The following is a 6,000-nucleotide window of genomic DNA, read 5'->3' as shown; positions in this document are numbered from 1 at the left end:
TTCTTTTAAATATGTTTACATAATATTTTAATAGTGGAAAATGTAACATACATGTAAGGGAAAGTATGAAGATATAACGAAATGAAATTAGCCCACCACCTAATTTAAGAATGGGAACGTTACCAACAACTTTGTAACTCTTGAGCGTTCTAATATCATATCCTCTTTAATTATAAAATAGCAATCTCTGTAGCTATCTTCAATACTCCCTGTCATGTTTAAAATTAATATCCTCTGATTTTGTTCTCTGGAGATAAATATTTGTGACATGTTTTGGCTTGCACTCACTAATAAGTGAGCATAATATTTTGGAGTTGGTAGATCTAGTTGCAAGTCCAACTCTGCAACAATCTCACTAATGGTATAACTGTAGAGATGTTATTTAACTCTTCTGACCTACAATTTCCTCATTTGTAAAGATAATAATTTCTAATTTCTAGGGCTATTGTAAGACTTAAGTGAACTAACTAATGCATATAAAACACTATTTTATAGAAACACTATTTTATAGAAAATGAATAATTGTGATCTTAGAATCTTTTTGAAAAGAATGAAGGAAAGATAATTAGATGTTTGGCTGATTACTTCTTTTGTTAAAATTTGCTTCAAAAACAATTAACCATAATCTGGAAAGGACATGTTTTACCTTATCTTTTCCTAGATATTTTAGTAACTGAATCCAGTCATGTACATGAATGACTTTTATTGATTGTAGATGCTGGTTGTCAGGTCAGCTAAATATCCTATTAGTTAATGAATTCAATAACTTTTAAAAGATTAGCAGAAGGATGATGTAAACCATAGAAATTTGTACATGAGTAATGTATATGGGATATTAATTTAGTTTAGATCTATGTTTAGCTGAGACAGCATCATAGGCACACAAAAAGAGAGGCTATGACTTGGGAAACATTTCACTTTAGTCTTTAAAACCATTTTTTTCTGCTTTAAGAAATAACAGAATGAGCTGTTACAATAAAGCAGGGCAGACTGTTGCCAGTTAGTCCATCACCATGGTAGCAGCATCTGGGGAACATTCAAGATGAACCACTATTTCCAGCAATCCAGAGGATGACTCCTACATTTGTACAGGGAGGCTTGTTTAACTAAAGAGATGTAAAATCATTTCTTGTATACTCTTGAGTTGTGTATAATGTTAACTTTTTTAAAACACTAAGGTATGTAAAATTCTGGAAGAAATTAAAGATAGACAACATTATGCAGCTGCAGAAATTAAATCTGTGTTGAAAAGACAATAGTATGGAGTATTGACTGTTTAAGCTTAAAAGTACTTAATGCTTTGTTATCACATATAATGCTGATGCTAGAAACTATAATAATAACAATGATGATGATAATGACCATGCTATTGTGAGCAAATTGGAACAGGATACTTGATGTTAAAAATACAAGTGTTGGGCTGGGGATGTGGCTCAAGCGGTAGTGCGCTCGCCTGGCATGCGTGCGGCCCAGGTTCGATCCTCAGCACCACATACAAACAAAGATGTTGTGTCCGCCGAAAACTAAAAAATAAATATTAAAAAAATTCTCTCTCTCTCTCTCTCTCTAACAAAAAAACACAAGTGTTTATTTTGGTGCATTTCTTGCTCATTCTTAAAAAGCTGTTGCTTCATTTTCATGTGATATATATTCTGTGTTGTAGTCATGCTTTTGACTTGCATGTTGTAGTGAAATATGCTATAGAGTTATATAGTTAGGTTAATTTTTTAAAGACACTGTAAAAAAGGAGGCTTTTTGCCTTTGGAGTTCAGGACTAAACATACAGCATGATAAATATTTGGGTGAAGTATGAAAAATTCATTCAAATGTTAGATTAGCACATGATGTTAAAAGATTCATTTGACTGATTTTACATTTAGCGTGCTTTACCAATAGTTGCTTTCTTTGGAATGTTTTAGACAGAATTTAAATACAACAACTAGCTATATGGAAATTTGCTTAAAAACTATTTGTGTAGCTACTTTTAATCAGAGTGTCAGTCATGAGGTTAGTCACTGAACCATCTAGTCCAATCCTTCTCATGTGATCAGAAAAATCTAGACAGTGATATTGACTTTCTGGTGAACCTGAATTTTAAGGAATAAAATATATTTGGGATGAGAAAAGATGGTTGAGAATTATTCGAGAATTCTTAAATAAAGGGAATTTGATTTCTTTCCAATTTTTAAGATTATAATTCATATTGTTGTTACAAAATGCTATAGAACTGCCACTCTGATAGTCATAAATCTTCATAAAATACATTTTATCTATTAACATCAAAAATATCTAGAAACAACAACCTTCTAGTTATTCAATGCATAACTTAGTTTTCCTTTTAATTGAGTAGTCATTGGTACCCTTAGAAATCTACCTTACCAAGAAAGGAACTCTTTTTTTTTTTTTCAAACATTCATTTTACTTAAGGCTCTAACTTCTAAAACAAAGTGCTTAGTCTTTTCTATTATTTCTATTAGCTTATAAAACTTTTTTCATTTTATAAAGTAATAGTATTTTATCATCTGGTCAGAATTTTTATATCCCTATTAAAATTATTATTATTTTCCTATTTTTTTGAGATGTATATCCAGAATACCTACTTATCAATTTGAGGGTTAGTTGTAGTATTATAATGACTATTATAATAACAGATTAAAAAGTCACAGTCCCAATTTTTGCTTATTTAGATTTTTTTAAAGTATCTTTTTTAGATGTTGATGGATCTTTATTTTATTCATTTATTTATATGTGGTGCTAAGAATCGAACCCAGGGCCTCACACATGCTAAGCAAGCGCTCTACCACTAAGCCACAATTCCAGCCCCTTATTTAGATTTTTGATATCAAAATTTTGTCTGTACACAACAACCAAGTTATGGAACTAACCCAGCTTCCCATCAATAGATGAATGGATTAAGAAAATGTGATATATATACACAATGGAGTTTTACTCAGTCATAAAGAAGAATGAAATCATGGCATTTGCCCATAAGTGAATGGAAGTGGAAAATAACACGCTAAGTGAAATAAGCCAGACTCTGAAAATCAAGGATTAAATGTTTTCTCTAATATGCAGAAACTAGAACAAAGTAAGGGGAAACAAGGTGTGTGGAGGAAAATCAAGTATCATAAGAACAGAGGGAAGATTAGTGTAGTAGAAGAAACAGAGGGATAGAGGAGGGATAGGAAAGACAAGAAAATGTGGGATGAATTTGACAAAATTACACTATGTGCATATATAAATATACTACAGTGAATTCAACCTTTATGCATATCTATGAAGCAAAAATTAAAAATAAATAGATAAATGAAAGATCAGTAGAGGAAGGGGAAAGGAAGAGAAAGGAGGGGAATGATAGAGAAGGCACCAAGGACTGAAATGGAGCAAATTAAATTCCAAACATGCATGATTATGTCAAAATGAACCCAAATATTATACATAACTAATAAAGGCATAAAACCACAGCAAGATACTACTACATACCTATTAGAATAGCTAAAATGAAATACTACCAATACTAAGTGTTATTGCAGATATGGAGCAAGTGTAATTCTCATGAATGTCAGTTAGAGATCTAAAATGGTACAATCATCCTAGAAATAGAAAACAGTTATCAATTTTTTAAATAGATGTTGATCATTAGACATAGCCCTCATACCATCAGGTAATTACTCAAAAGAAATAGAAGTTAATATCTGTCAAAAAATGTACATGAATGTCCATAACATCTTGTTACAGTCCCAAACTGAAAACAATCCAACGTCCATGAGCAGGAAAGTGAATTAATAGACTGTGGTATATCCATATAAAGGGTTACTACTCAGCCATAAAAAACAATGATCTATTGATACATGTAACAACTTGGAGGAATTTCAAAATAATTGTACTACATGAAAGAAACCAGATCAAAATTTCTAACAAGCCAGTCACAGTGGTGTGTGCCAGTAATCCCAGCAGCTGGGGATGCTGAGAGAGGAGGATCCAATTTCAAAGTCAGCCTCAGCAAAAGCAAGCCACTAAGCAACTCAGTGAGACCCTGTCTCTAAATAAAGTACAAAATAGGACTGGGGATGTGGCTCAGTGGTTGAGTGCCCCTGAATTCAAACCCCGGTACCCATAAAAAAAAAATTCTAACAAATGCAAACTCTAATGACAGAGAGAAGATCTGGTTACTGTCTAGAAGCAGAAAGGTGTGGAGAGAGGAATTACAAAAGGGCATGAAGAAATTTTAGGGACAAAGAATATGTTCATTATTTTAATTTTGATGATAATTTCATGAGTGTGTACATATGCCTAAATATATCAACATTTACACTTTAGATATGTATAATTAATTGATACCAATTCTAATGCAATAAAGACAGAAAAGTTTTTGTGTGTACAATGATTTTTTATCATTATCTAGAATACTAGATAATTGTACCATAAATTTTTTCTACACATAATTTTAATAATAGCATTACCAAAAGAAACAGAAAGATTTAACTATTTTCATGATTTTGAAAAATATAATTAAACACCATTTCTTGTAATATGACAATTCTCTTTTGTAACAAACTGAAATGATCATTTTCTTACTGTTAAATTACTTTATATTTTTTTATATTTCAAATACTAGGTTTTTCTGACATTTATAAAATAAAAATAATATTTTGTTCTTTTATTTCTTTTGTATACAAATATGAAGTGAGTTCTACTAAAAAACACCAATCCTCTCTCACATATTACAGTTAGGAGTATATTGCCTCCTATGGGGGGTGATTTGATTCTGTAAATCAAAATTAAAATGCTCATGTTCTCTGACTCAGTTTCAACTCCTATGCATTTATTCTATAATCTTTCATATGTGAAATATAAAATATATGCACATGAAATATTTGTTACCGCCTACAACTAATAGTATAAGATGGAAACTATCTAAATGCTTTATCATTAAGAGACTGTTTATAGTATACTTCTACAATGGATCACTATGCAGAAAACAGCCTGAATGATGTCCTTTTATATGTGGTGATTTAGGACAATTTTCAAGAGTTTCAAGTCAAGAATAGAGCAAAGAATATGATTACACTAATGTTTTTGGTGAAAAGAGGGGAGAGAGGGAGAGAAAGGGGAAGGGAGGGGGTGTGTGCGTGTGTACAAGGCAGGGTCGGGGAGGGAGGGAGAGGGAGAGAGGGAGAGGGAGAAAGGAAGCGGGTATTTTATATGTATGATGGCAAATGCATGGATTTTCTTTGGGAGAATCTCCAAGAAACCATGTACAGTGTTTCCTCCAAAGAGGGAACTGGGTAATTGAGGAAAGACAGAGAGATTTATTGTATATGATTTTGTATCTTTTTATCAAGTATATGCATACACACAATTTTAAAAATTAAAAGAAATATAGGCTCATGATATACAGTAAAGTGTTACTATTTTTCATTGCTTCCCACCCATTCCATCACTTGAAGAGGACTGAAGTTCTTTTTTTGTTAGCTGACAAAAAGCAGACATTTCTATCATTACAATCAGCCTACACATCATTGCCAAGTTATTAGAGAAAACCTGGACCTTTCAACTTTAACATTTAAAGTGTTTGGCTTTAAAAATCTCCAATCTAAAGAGAAGTGATGATTTGATGGTTGCAAATGTAGAAGAGAATCCTCTTTGGGGGTTGGAATTGCTTTTTGTCCAAACTGGGTAACTGCTAAATTGCTTCAATGTATTAGGATACAGAGTCTCAGAATGATTATCTAGTGTAATACTGTAATTACATCTCTTAAGGTGGTTGATTTTGTATCATATAAAATGTGTAATATATTATAAAATGTGCACTATATGTGTAAAACGTATTTAGAGATTATGGCAAAAGGTTTGAAAACTTATTTAGAAGTTTTGAAAAATTTTTTAAACTTTAAAACAATGATGTACAGTATTCATTAGAAAATAAGTTTCAAAGTTTAAAACAGAAAAAAGAATTATAAAGATCCTATGTTTTGTAAAATGATATCTTGCTCATAG

This window comes from Marmota monax, unplaced genomic scaffold, assembly GCF_021218885.2.
Source record: "Marmota monax isolate L192 unplaced genomic scaffold, Marmota_monax_Labrador192_F-V1.1 WCK01_AAM20220418_F8-fsc00264, whole genome shotgun sequence".
NCBI classification, from domain to species: Eukaryota; Metazoa; Chordata; class Mammalia; order Rodentia; family Sciuridae; genus Marmota; species Marmota monax.
Note: the sequence above shows the minus strand (reverse complement) of the source record.